The 14,472-nt window shown below is 41.4% G+C and overlaps 1 protein-coding gene across 1 annotated transcript in view; it reads left to right on the forward strand.

The window, feature by feature from the left end:
- Positions 1-212: 212 nt before the first annotated feature.
- LOC147722522 (uncharacterized) overlaps positions 213-14,472 on the forward strand; it is a 364,894-nt gene continuing 350,634 nt past the window's right edge. The window contains exon 1 of the mRNA XM_086965046.1: positions 213-395. The gene's annotated coding sequence lies outside the window, so the exon portion shown is untranslated. The remainder of the gene's footprint in view (positions 396-14,472) is intronic.

The following is a 14,472-nucleotide window of genomic DNA, read 5'->3' on the forward strand; positions in this document are numbered from 1 at the left end:
AGAATGTTTGTACCATGTTGCAAATGTAAAACTCATTTCCCCAGTAAATTCACTGAAAGATGGTACCGGTTGCTTGAAAATGGCCTCTGCAAAACTGGCATAAACTTTAACGTTTAACCTCTATGTCTTCTATTTTAGTGTCCTACGTGCAGGCTTTGACGTGACGCTCTTCTCAGTTTTTGTTTCTACACAAAACTGTTGTTAGCATTATTACTCTGGTTTGTTGGCATCATCTAACTTTATGGTTATGTTCGTTGAAGTAGTTTCACTGTATTGGCCAGTTCAACTGTTAAGTTCACTTACCTGCTTTCTGTTAATACCTATTCAAACGAAGGCAATGACCCAGTCTAAGATGGCCGCCCCAAAGAAGGTCTGAAGGAGCAAGAACATCGCAGGTGAGTTTTCACAGAGAAGTTAAGTAGGGACACGACAACAGTCCCTGTGTAGCAGTAGTAGTCTTACCTGCTTCGAACTATCAAGCAACATTTGGCTGCTACACGGTTTGAATCGCAGAGCTACATTGAAAGTCTTTTTGGGGCCCCAATCATACACACTGGTTGTGTTTATCTCGCTTACAATTCGCCATTCATTAGCAAATATGAACATTTAGAAAAAAAATATCGAGGATATTTAGGATCTCCTGACGAACGATTCAACGGCAGATATTTGAAGCGAGAGAACGCCTAAATCGAACTTTGGCTTAAAAATTGTGAGAACTTCCTGAATCGGGAATGTTGATATGTAAAAGCACTCGCTTCACGTTCGTTTACAGCCGCACTAAGTGAGATAACCATGCATGCCAAGTCAATCTCATTTGTTTGGTGTGTGTCGTAGTGTTTTCAATAATATACCTACAAGCAGCATGCCTCTGAAGGCTTCGAGTAGATTATTTATTTGTAAAGCAGCATCATCCTTTGAAGAATATATATTTTTTCTCCATTCACTTTATATGGTATTAAGTGGGAAGGGTCTTGGAAGTGCTCAGCTCAGTAATTAAAAGCAATATATTGAAACGTAACCCTGTTTAAGTACCCAACTTTAAAAATAAAAAAGCCAATCTCTATTTTGACAATATGTTTTAGTACGGTTAATGCAGGCAAAGTCAGTCTGTTTCACGTTGTACTTCATGCTGCATGTTATGAGCGTCACTATTTCCTAGGAGTGTTTAATTTACCTAGTTCATACCTGTCAACCTGAACACAAATCTCATTGTGTGAGGGGGCAGGGAAGGCGGGGCCTTGTGCCGAGATGCACCTAAGAGACAATTCTATGGCAGGACGGAGGCTCTCCTTAATGGAATTGAAAATTCTTGGCACGAATGTTAGCAAATTTTTAATTTTGCCCCTACCCTGCCCCCTGGCCCCCTCCTTTAAAAAAAACAAATATTGTCAAGGCTGGTGCCAATGTTCTGGGGTGTTTTCGCACCCCCTTAATAGACGTCAGCAGTTCAAAGCCTCAAAAAATGAGCTGGAAATCTACTGTTTACAGTGGTTTTCAGCTCATATTCCCTGCCACAGTGCGATAATAGCTCCTACTGCCTGACCGTGTGAGGCGAGCATATATCATGTGTCACCCGGTGGCTACATGTGAGTTGGCAGGTTTAGTTTCTGTAGTTTTGTTTGTAATGCTGTATGTAGCACACACTACAAACTGAGTATTTTCTAGGAGTCCGGGTGAGTTCAGAGTGTTCATCGGTAGTTTTTTTCACTGAGCATAGTTGAGAGCTCAGCAGTTGAGGCCGAAAGCAGTGCAAGTTTCATACAGTGTCTGACACTGTGTCGGCACCCAACCTTACGTAAACAGGAGCCAGCCTCTGTTTTTTTCCTCACTATATTCACCTAAGGAAAATCTGGCCCTCAGAAACTTTCCAACATTGCTGCCCGAGATGGACTCCATTCCTTAACAAGCATTTGCAATGCAATAGGTCTTGCATTTACGTGACTTTGAGCTATTGGCATCGTAAATGACAATGCCTTTTATTTATGTTTTGGTTTTTAAAACATAAATAAAAGCTATTGTCATTTACAGTTCCAATTCTTAAAATCATGTAAATACGAGACCTATTGTACTGAAATACTTGTTTCCGATTAATTTACATGCTGAAAGAGGCCACCCGCCATTTCCTTTCATTTTCCTAGCTTTTGTTACTACTATCTCTGCGCTGGTGCCATGATGGCATCAAAAGTTTTTCTATTTCTTACATTTGATGCCATTGTGGCTCCTACGCCGGTGCAGAAATTCTAACAAAAGTAATGAAAACAAAAGGAAATGGCTGGCGGGTGGCCATGAGCTAAAAAATAAATTAAAAGCTGTGATCTCGGAACGGTGGTGGGGCGGGCAAACACGGCAGAAAGCCGGCATTGCTTGCTGAATGTAGCAAAGCACGCAGTGCCTGCAAGTAAGACACTCAATAAAGAAAAGAGTGCTTACAGACTAAACTAACACTTCCATGAATTTCACACCATATAATTTAGGGATGAAAAAAGATAAACACTATTTAATGCGTTTACCTTGGCGATTAGTTGCGCCAGTTTTATTAATCAATTTTCACGAAAAAAGAACATGTCACTATAGCCAAGAGAAATATCAAAGCCTTAAACGTAATGACCACGTTAGTTTTAGTGTTCAATATTTACAATGAGAAATTCAATATTTACAATGCAGAAATGTAATTTAAACAACGAATTGACAAAACATACAAAAATTGTGAAACTGTGCAAAACTAGTACACAAACGTCATTATGTGATATCATTTTACAAATAAAATGCGGGGAAGAATTATCGGAAGAATTATCCACATGTTTTTTTTCAACTTTTTTTGTGAACCAACAGTTTTTTAAAGACTGAAATATAATATTTGGCAAAAAAATGGAGATTGTTAGTAGGTCTCCAAAAACAACACGACAACCTCTCGGTAGAAATGTTGATAGGCTTTTAGATCATAAACAATTTTAAATGTTTACAGGACTTGATCCTATCCGCCTACGCGTTTCGAGTTTGTGAGGATTCTTCTCAAACTCTCTTCAGGGCCAAATGAATTCCATTCCCCATTTGTTAAACCTCTAGGGACTCGAGGTAGGTTAGTTCATCCAAATAACTTGTGGAATTTTGAAGGATTTGTGCGTGTTTCTGGCTATGGTTGAGGAGGCCAATTGGTCGTACTGCTATTTTTCAGTTTCCTTCATTTTGAAAACAAAGCGTTTGACACTCACGGTGTCACCGCCGGAGTCTTCCTCTGGCAACGCGGCTCTTTTAGTTCAGGAGCGTGCATCACTTCCTCATTCCTTCATGCACGCTCCTGAACTAAAAGAGCCGCGTTGCCAGAGGAAGACTCCGGCGGTGACACCGTGAGTGTCAAACTCATTGAGATACCGTTGGTAATTAACACGCCAGACGGTTCAACATAAACAAACGCTTTGTTTTCAAAATGAAGGAAACTGAAAAATAGCAGTACGACCAATTGGCCTCCTCAACCATAGCCAGAAACACGCACAAATCCTTCAAAATTCCACAAGTTATTTGGATGAACTAACCTACCTCGAGTCCCTAGAGGTTTAACAAATGGGGAATGGAATTCATTTGGCCCTGAAGAGAGTTTGAGAAGAATCCTCACAAACTCGAAACGCGTAGGCGGATAGGATCAAGTCCTGTAAACATTTAAAATTGTTTATGATCTAAAAGCCTATCAACATTTCTACCGAGAGGTTGTCGTGTTGTTTTTGGAGACCTACTAACAATCTCCATTTTTTTGCCAAATATTATATTTCAGTCTTTAAAAAACTGTTGGTTCACAAAAAAAGTTGAAAAAAAACATGTGGATAATTCTTCCGATAATTCTTCCCCGCATTTTATTTGTAAAATGATATCACATAATGACGTTTGTGTACTAGTTTTGCACAGTTTCACAATTTTTGTATGTTTTGTCAATTCGTTGTTTAAATTACATTTCTGCATTGTAAATATTGAATTTCTCATTGTAAATATTGAACACTAAAACTGTCGTGGTCATTACGTTTAAGGCTTTGATATTTCTCTTGGCTATAGTGACATGTTCTTTTTTCGTGAAAATTGATTAATAAAACTGGCGCAACTAATCGCCAAGGTAAACGCATTAAATAGTGTTTATCTTTTTTCATCCCTAAATTATATGGTGTGAAATTCATGGAAGTGTGGGTTCTTGTCTTTCGTGTAAAGTTATTGGGCCCTTACCCCACTTCTGTCCGTATGGGCCACACTCTCCCTTTTTTTGAAAAATACAGACTAAACTAAAGCATCCCGTGTAGCAACTTAAGGAAAGGGGCCAGTCACCATGGGAGGTTACTAATGAAGAAAAGGAGGTACTGAAGCAGGACAAACTAGCCTATTAACTAAGCAGAAGCCTGCATTTACCAAGGACAAAGACACAAGCCAATGACAAACATGGGCGGAGAGTGGGCGGCACATCTACTCCGTACTCCACTACAACAAGTCTCGCAGAGTAGCGCATGCGCGTTGACTCTAGGCTTGACCTAAAAACTAATGGCATCTTTAGAAGTACTACTAGTTTAGAGCCCAAAATCTCATGACATGTAGGTATGTCATCTGTGTTTCTGTTCTTCATTGTGGCTGTTTGAATTCACATGCACTCCATAAACATGTGCTTGAAATCGAAGATCTATTCATGGCTAATGATCTAAATGTGCTGTTATTATCTGAAAATTGCATTTCAGCCCCATATAGCCCTGAATCATAACTGGCGTGCCAAATTTATACAGCTATTTTTAGAACCAAAGAGCAAATGAAGCTGGAGGCGCAGTTGCTGTGATTTTTAACAACATCCCAGTAACCACCCAGCATGTAATTGATCTGGATGATATTAAAGATCTTTTGGTTTTTCTAAAAGGCAATAATAGCAAGTACTAATTCGACCAAATTATCGTCCTCCTGGCTATTCTGCTAGTTTTTTCTATGCCATACTATAAATTCATTAGCCCAGTTCTTGTGACTTCTAATCAACCATTTATAGTGGGCGATTTTAATTACTGGGCTGATGAACTAACAGCAAACCCAAATGCTCTTGAATCCAACAAGCTCCTCTTTCCGTTCTGTAGTGTAGTTCCTGTATTCCCAATAGCCTTTGCGCATTGGAATAATATATCCTATAGGTTAGACATAGGACTGAGGTCGACTAGGTCTCTATCGAATATATTAAACTTAATAGTTTTAATAGTGAGTGCCAGCTAGCTCAGAGGTCACTAGAAACTTTCTTGAATTCACAAGAAGGGATTAGTTTCTGACAACCGGATAAACATGACAACTTTGTTTCCCAAGAATAAGAAATGTATCTCTAGAATCGCGGAAACAATAGATAAGTATTTCACTCAGTCAATCGTGCATGCTTCGTTTCAACAGAGGTGCTAATAGAGACGGGCATTTTCAATAAAAGGATTTATTGAACAGTCTTGAAATGAACTGCTACAATTGTAATGCAGGCTGCAAAGTATAATGCGTACAGCAAGGAACAATATTATAAAATAATACTGTAAGAGCATTGTATGGTTTCTAAGCCATATAAAAATAAATACATAAATAACAATGACTAAAAGTACTCATCCGGTGCTTCTAAAATATGCCTACCCCAATGTACCTAGCCTAAGTCTAGTACGCAGGAGGAAGTAAGTATTGTGTAACATAGGTTTATTTTTCTTTGCCAAGAATCTATCCAAGATTTCTCTAGGGTTCTTATAAGCTCCATACCTTTAGTTTAGAATGAAGGAGGTCTTGTATCTCTGTCTCGGGACTCAATTTCCCAACACCCCGCAGGGGGAGCTTGGAAACACTGGAGCTGGATTCTCAGCGAGAGAAATGACAGCTTCTCGATCAGTGCGTCGGCTTCCTTCGGCACTTGCTCTAGCGAGCTGCGTTGGGCAAGTAAATAGTCGAACTGCTCCGAACCACTGTGTCTTGCTAGAGCAAGTGAAGGCATATTTATACCTCGAAGGTGTTTAGTTTGACATAAAGTCGGGCATGATAACCTAAATGTAAATGTAGTGCTTATATAGCGCACAAATCGCCCCCGAAGGGGTCTCAAGGCGCTGTACACATACCGCTGTGGAACACTTCCTGGTCTTTCCCTGTGAAGTGCCCACTCCTGGGCACCCCCAAGGTGAAGCCAGGCATCCTAGCGCTGTTGCGGCCATTGTGGAGATTAAGCAAGCTATTGCCCAGAGTTGCAGAGTGGGACCCGTGATTATAATAGGCACTGAGGCGAGAATTATCAGGTCCGGGGAAATTGAGCCCAAGACCCGCCGAGGCGGGAATTAAACCCTGGTCCGGGCCAGAACTCTGCATCAGGGTCTGCCGCTCTAACCATTGAGCCACACTTCTCCATCAGGAAAGAACCCCTAGGGAATAGTAGTTCTTTGCAAAGTGAATGAGTTCTAGGACAAATCAATATTCAAGCAGGGGGAAGTTCCCTAACTGCTTCAGCCGATTTTCCTAGAAATCGTTGTGATGTTTGGTATGGGTGGAAGTAGCCATGCCTGTATTTGGTCTGCATGGGCTATGTCTAAATAAGGGAATGATTTCTATGCCTATATTAGGGCAATGTGAATTGTACCTATACAAGGGCATAAATCAGGAAAATTCACTCGGAGCCTAAAACGCCACACAACACCCACTCCACTTTATAATGTACGACATTACTAAGTTCTAAACACATTAAAACATATCTAAACGTGATGTCTTCTATAACCCACCTAAAATACATAAAAAATGCATTGGTACTGGTTGTACACGAAAAGAGCATTTGTGCTGAAGGCATTTTAAAAGCAAAGTTTCATTCAAAGCATATAGATGACATTTGAAAAATGCTATCCGAATGAATCATGAAAATACATTCATGAAATGGCTCTTTAATATAGAAAAAAAAGTCTATACCATTCCATGGCAGAATATATAAATTGTTTTAGTGTGGACAAGGTAAAATATTTTCTCTTGGAAGTATTTCAAAGAATTCTTGTTCTCTAAGAATAGTTCTACTTTAAGCAGATTGGTTTGTGTAAAAAAAAATATACACATTTGGAAAAAAGTCTGATCATAGAGAAAAATAGAGTTCCAAAGTTAGAAGCTTGTTTTGAAAAATGAAGGTCGAATTCAGAGTCCCTCAGAACACTGTGTACCAGCTTGAAGAGTCAGTGTCATTGTTCGGAGAAAACATCAAATCTTCTAAGTCTATAAAGAATTTGTCTACTATTGTAGGTGAAAGTTGGACTACCTTGTTAAGCGGATTAACCGCACATTGATGCGAAGCATCGCCGTCAGTGTCAGCCGCATTAGCAATGTTCGAAGAAGATGGTACCTGTGTGCCTGTTGCTCCACGTATCTCACCGTCAGCATTGTGCGCCTGTGAGATCTCAACGAAATCCGTCATCAGGATTGGTAGCCGCTGGGGACAACACAGTGCATGAGCTGTTACTGGTCCAAGCACAGTATCTACTTCCGTTGGCAGGACTGAAGGGAGTGTCAGACAGATGTCTAGCACGCATTCTTCTCCACATAGCAGGCATCTTAGAACAGGTAAGATGCAATCTTGCCAGATTGGTCGAAACAATAGGAACACCATGATATTCAAATCTCTTAATCGAGCCAAGCCCAGGATTTGTATCGTGCGCTCACGACACTTCAATGCCAGGAGGGTATTCTCCAAGGTGATCTCGATGTCGATGGTGATTTGACTTGCCATATCGGAGCAGAAGGAACAAAAATAGTATCCCTGCAACGAATCCCAAAATGAGAGGCAGGCCGCCAAACACTGAGTGCACGAAGTTTGGAAAAATGCCTAGGACTGCTTCAAGGGGTGCTAACAGTCCCGAAAAAACTGTCTTAAATACATGTACAATACCACTGGTATCAGACATGTTTAAGATACGACCTAACATTTCTGAGAAATGTATTGGGCAGTTTGTGAATAAAAGGGCATGTATCTGCAGAAGTGCTTGCAACTTGCAGATCATACGTCTCCTTGGACGAGGTCAGTGGCACAGTTTTTTGTAAAAGAATGTCTTTCATTCTGCTTAAAGTATCAATTTGTATAAAAGAGATGTTCAGTGAAGGCCATAACGGCGACTCCCCGTCTGTCTTGGTTTTAGGAAACAATACTTGCATACGACAAGTGACCCTGGCTGACACGCTTACGAGATAGGGTATTCCTGGCAACATGCCACAGCAGCTATGACCATTCAACATAATATAAGTTCCATTAGAAAGCTGCCTAAAAATTGGATCTATCACTTCAGCTGGAGAACCTTACAGGTGGCAGGATAAGTTGTTTGAAGAACCATCGCAAGCCTCGTGTAAATTAATACCTGACATAAAAGTGTACCGCTTAGTGTGTTTTCACAATTTGTACCACTAAGAAACACTTCTTTTCCCCCACTCCAACAACTGTGTGTATAAGGTAAATCCCAGGATTCTTGATGTATATATATACGCCTGCTGGTATATATTTTAAGCAATACTGAAAATGGAAAATTGTAACAGACCGAGTGATTGTACCTTGTATTATCCATTCTGTCACTGGCTTCTCGGAAACAGTTAATGGTAATCTTTCCAGTTTTTCTATGCTCAGCACCGTATAGTCTGCGCCTCTTTGTGCCAAAGTGATTTGTTTATCTGTAAGGTTAAATTCAGAAAACAATGACGTGGTGTTGATTAGTAGCCATGCCACATAGCCTGAACGGAGGTTTTATAACATCCAGCCCAATAGCATTATAGAACATGATTGTGACTGACCACATTGTAACATGTATTCCAAACAACAGAAGAGTGTAATTCAATAGGTGTGTATAAGCACAAGCAAGGGAGAAAAGTGAAAGAAATAAATCTCATTGGATTTTTTCAGGAAGCCCTCACTCCCCACCCTGGTTGGTGACATGCTTCATCATCGGGCCCACCGGGAGAAGCCAAATGTTTCCCCGGTGTGCTACCACGCCAGGATACTGCGGAGCTGGTTTTTTAGTGAAAGTTTTGTGAAAAGGGTTAAAAATTTCCAGGTTGTATCCCGCATAAGAAACTTTATTCAGTGGTCAACCTGACATATTAAAACAATGTGTTGGGAAACTACCAAATACATTGATATTTCCACTTAAAGTGGGGTCAACATGTTTCTTCCCTTTATGTGCAAATTACTGGGCATTCTTCAGGACTATGGGAAGTGTACCTCGGCGGTATGGGCGTGCTAAGGCCCACCCTAACCTGAGGACGTGATAGTTAAAAATTAGTGTAAAAACTAGAAGGTGCAAGAAAAAAACAAAAGAGAACAAACCAACAAGTTATGGGGATTTCCCTCAAAATCAGAGGAACCTGTGTAGTCTGGAAAAGGAGAGAGTAAAGTGACATACATACATATAGAAAGACAAAAACACGTAATTAGTTCAGTCTGTCTCATGGGTTCTCTAAGGACCGATCTCAGAGAGATGTGCTTTTGACTAGTCATACACTGGTGACCATAGTGTCATAGTAAATATATTCGTGGTAGATCCACCGGCCTAGAAGAGGCAGACCGGTGAACAGACATGCACTATGCAAGAAGAAAAGGCGTAAGAATTGGTGCTCCATGCCGATTGTGGCGTTAAATCGATACTCGTGGTTAGAGATCAATGGGCCAGAATGCGGGGCCAGTGGGTAGACAGTGACTTGATAAATGACCCAGCGCAATCGTAATTAAAATAGTTACGTATGGACTCTCACTTGTCAAATAAAAGATCCACGCCCCATAGGTCTCGGGAGGGGGGTGGAGGCGAATATGGCACACCCTGTAGGATGAAGGACAATAAAATAACAGAAAACTGAGTTTAGTTACAGCCGGTAAAAAGATGCACGAGGCATCGCGTACCACTTAGCTGTTTATTGAGATTGAAAGGAACTCACGCCCGCAACGCCTGGCACCCGCTCGATACCTGCGTACTGCCTCTTAACCGGACCTCGTGGATGTTGGTCGGTGGAGGAGGCATTGTTATTGTAGGTACGGATGAGGTGTCCAACCCGGAAGTGATGCGTGGTGGCAAGCGTGTGAAGCGCGTCCAATCAGGGCTGAGTTCACGCTAAAATGAAAGCGAGGCTTGGAACGCTGACCTACTTTGATCCGAATTGTTAATCGTCAACGCTTTATGGAGCAGACAAATAATGGACAGCGTTCGCGTTTGTATTTATGAGAGGCTTAGATGTTGGCCTGCTAAGTATACCGAATTATCAATCGGCAAAACTGAGTGAAACGGATAATTGTGGAGAGCTAATATTGTAAGCAAGACATTGGTATTAGGCAGTAAAAAGGAACAAATAGGTTTATTGGTTAGTAAACCGAATGAAGGTCGGGTATTTAGAAATTAAAAATTATTAAAAATTAAAAAAAAATACCTTGGTATATAGTCCAGGTCTAGGTGGACGTTAATATGTGAGCGCGGGGGTACAGGTAATACCACCAGCGAAAAATGAAGCATTCAATTTAGGTGAATGGTATGTATCATATTCCTCAGCAACTACTTTAAGCAGATGGGTCATGGTTATACCACCAGCGTGTAAATGAGACATTCAATCTGAGTGATGGTATGGTGTGTATCATATTCCTCAGCAACTACTTTAAGTGGAATGATTATGGTAATTTCAGGACTAGTATCATTGTTAGTATGGTCTGGAAACAAAAGGGATTATTAGTGTTTAAATACTGATGACCATGGTATCCCGACGTTTAAACCATTCAGGTGTGTCCCCAATCTGTACACCCAACGCTGTTCTTTTTCGAAAAGGGCATTGGTGATGTTTTTCCCAAAGGCCACTTGTTCGATGATAGTCCAGTGGAGATCATTTGGGGTGTGATTTAAGAGGAGAAAATGCTCGCTCATTTTTGTTGTTACCTTACGACACCTTATGTTGCTGCGGTGTTCGCAAATTCGCTGTTTAATTTTGCGAGTAGTCATGCCCACATATCTTTTTTGGTAAGGGCAGGTGATCCAATAAACCACATTAGTGGAATTACAATTTGTGTGGACTCTTTGGGTCCAGAATATGCCAGGTTCACAGGATAATTGATTAGTGTGTTTAGTCAGGTGACACACACTACAGTTTGAACAGGGTTTGTGACCGGTTATTGGTGGGAGACCCCAAGCACTGGTGATTGACCTATCATTAGACATTTTTGTGGGTTCTACTTGCTGGCGTGTATGGACCAGGATCTCTCAAGCTTCTTCCTTTCTTAAAGGAGAAAAGAGATTTTTCCCAGGTTTTGTTGTTGCTGGTGATGATACTCCAGTGTTTGTTCGATTTTTTTTTCATTGCGTTTGACAGACTGCTGTATGTAGTAACACACCTGAGTGGTGCATCCTTGGGTTCTTTCACGTTGTCTTCAAGAAGTGCTTCACGAGGCTGGTTCCAGGCACGTTTATTGCCTTTGTCTAAAATGTTTGTATGGTAGCCTCTTGATCTTAGTCTCTGGGTTAGGTCAGTAGCTTGTTCCCGGTAGTCCTTAATATCGCTACAGTTTCTCCGGATCCTTAGGTACTGGCCATATGGAAGATTTTCCCTGAGCGGTCTCGGGTGGAAGCTTGAGAATTCCAGTAAGTTATTTTTAGCAGTCGGCTTGTAGTGTGTTCTGGTGGTTAGGGCTGTGCCTCTCACTGTAATAACCACATCTAGAAACACAACTTCCTCTTTGCTATTACAGTGTGTACATTTCAAATTCGGGTCTAGGTGTGTTTAGCCAGTTAAAGAAATGTTCCAGTAGGGTCTCATCGCCCTTCCAGATGAGGAGGATATCATCTATATACCTCCTCCATAATCCTATGGAGGAGGAGAAGCGGCTACCAGTGGCCTTTGGGAAAAACATCACCAATGCCCTTTTCGAAAAAGAACAGCGTTGGGTGTACAGATTGGGGACACACCTGAATGGTTTAAACGACGGGATACCATGGTCATCAGTATTTAAACACTAATAATCTCTTTTGTTTCCAGACCATACTAACAATGATACTAGTCCTGAAATTACCATGACCATTCCGCTTAAAGTACTTGCTGAGGAATATGATACACACCATACCATCACTCAGATTGATTGTCTCATTTACACGCTGTGGGTATAACCATGACCCATCTGCTAAAAGTGGTTGCTGAGGAATATGATACATACCATTCACCTAGATTTAATGCTTCATTTTTCGCTGGTGGTATTACCTGTACCCCCGCGATCACATATTAACGTCTACCAAGACCTGGACTATATACCAAGGTATTTAAAAAAAAAAAAAATTATTTTCTAAATACCCGACCTTCGTTCGGTTTACTAACCAATAAACCTATTTGTTCCTTTTTACTTTTTACTGCCTAATACCAATGTCTTGCTTACAATATTAGCTCTCCACAATTATCCGTTCCATTAAGTTTTGCCGATTGATAATTCTGTATACTTAGCAGGCCAACATCTTAGCCTCTCATTAATACAAACGCGAACGGTGTCCATTATTTGTCTGCTCCATAAAGCTTTGACGATTAACAATTCGGATCAAAGTAGGTCAGCGTTCCAAGCCTCGCTTTCATTTTAGCGTGAACTCAGACCTGATTGAACGCGCTTCACACGCTTGCCACCACGCATCACTTTTGGGTTCGACACCTCATCCGTACCTACAATAATGATGCCTCCTCCACGACCAACATCCACGAGGCCCGGTTAAGAGGCAGTACGCAGGTATCGAGTGGGTGCCAGGCGTTGCAGGCGTGAGTTCCTTTCCATCTCAACCAACAGCTAAGTGGTTCGCGATGCCTCGTGCATCTTTTTACCGACTGTAACTAAACTCCGTTTTCTGTCATTTTATTGTCCTTCATCCTACAGGGTGTGCGATTTTCGCCTCCACCCCCTCCCGAGACCTATGGTGTGTGGATCTTTTATTTGACAAGTGGGAGTCCATACGTAACTATTTTGATTACGATTGCGCTGGGTCATTTATCAAGTCCCTGTCTACCCACTGGCCCCGCATTCTGGCCCATTGATCTCTAACCACGAGTATCGAATTAACGCCACAATCAGCGTGGAGGGCCAATTCTTACGCCTTTTCTTCTTGCATAGAGCATGTCTGTTCACAGGTGTGCCTCTTCTAGGCCGGTGGATCTACCACAGATATATTTACTATGACACTATGGTCACCAGTGTATGACTAGTCAAAAGCACATCTCTCAGAGATCGGTCCTTAGAGAACCCATGAGACAGACTGAACTAGCTACGTGTTTTTTTCTTTCTATATGTATGTATGTCACTTTACTCTCTCCTTTTCCAGACTACACAGGTTCCTCTGATTTTGAGGGAAATCCCCATAACTTGTTGGTTTGTTCTCTTTTGTTTTTTCTTGCACCTTCTAGTTTTTACACTAATTTTGAACTATCACGTCCTCAGGTTAGGGTGGGCCTTAGCGCGCCCATACCGCCGAGGTACACTTCCCATGGTCCTGAAGAATGCCCAGTAATTTACACATAAAGGGCAGAAACATGTTGACCCCACTTTAAGTGGAAATATCCAAACAATTTATTTGGTAGTTTACCAATTCATCATTTTAATATATCAGGTTGACCACTAAATAAAGTTTTTTATGTGGGATACAACCTGGACATTTTTAACCTTTTTCACAAAAAACCAGCTCCGCAGTATCCTGGCGTGGTAGAACACCGGGTAGGCATTCGGCTTCTCCCGGTGGGCCCGATGATGAAGCATGTCACCAACCAGGGTGGGGAGTGAGGGCTTCCTGAAAAAATCCAATGAGATTTATTTCTTTCACCTTTCTCCCTTGCTTGTGCTTATACACACCTATTGAATTACACTCTTCTGTTGTTTGAAATACATTTTCCTGCGGGACTGAGAGTGTTTTCTTCCCTCCCTCTCCCGTTGTTAAAACCCATGTTGTAACATGACCAAGTCCTGTTCCATTATGTCCATGGCAGAAGATACTATGCTGTCCAAAGAATATATTCTGGATTACAGACTCGTCCCCCATTGTCAACTACAGAGCGAGAATTCTCGAAATTAATACGATCAATTTCTCGTATTCGTTCTGCAGTCTCTGCTTGCGTTGTTTTCCAAGCTTCATTATAAGCAGCATAGATACCGGCGTATATAAAACGTTTGACGCGGTTTCCTAGGTCCTTGTAAGGAGTCCCTTAACCCCTTCCACGCTGATGACGAGCTGGGCTCGTCATGGCGTAGCCTCCTCGCACGCTGATGACGAGCCCAGCTCGTCACGTAAAGTGCGTTTTTAAAAATCTCAGCGTGCGAGCGGAATTCCGCTAGCGCTCATGAGGTTAAATCAATGCCATCTTTAAGTAAAGATAAGTGTTGTTTTACCTCTTTTAGTGTGGATTTTTGTAGCCCCTCAAGGCACAGTTTTCCTACACTGTATGATGTTACTATCCCTGGATGTTGTCTCTGGACATATCTTGGATCTGGCCTAGTGGATG

This window comes from Lissotriton vulgaris, chromosome 4_1 (assembly GCF_964263255.1).
Source record: "Lissotriton vulgaris chromosome 4_1, aLisVul1.2, whole genome shotgun sequence".
Classification (NCBI taxonomy): domain Eukaryota; kingdom Metazoa; phylum Chordata; class Amphibia; order Caudata; family Salamandridae; genus Lissotriton; species Lissotriton vulgaris.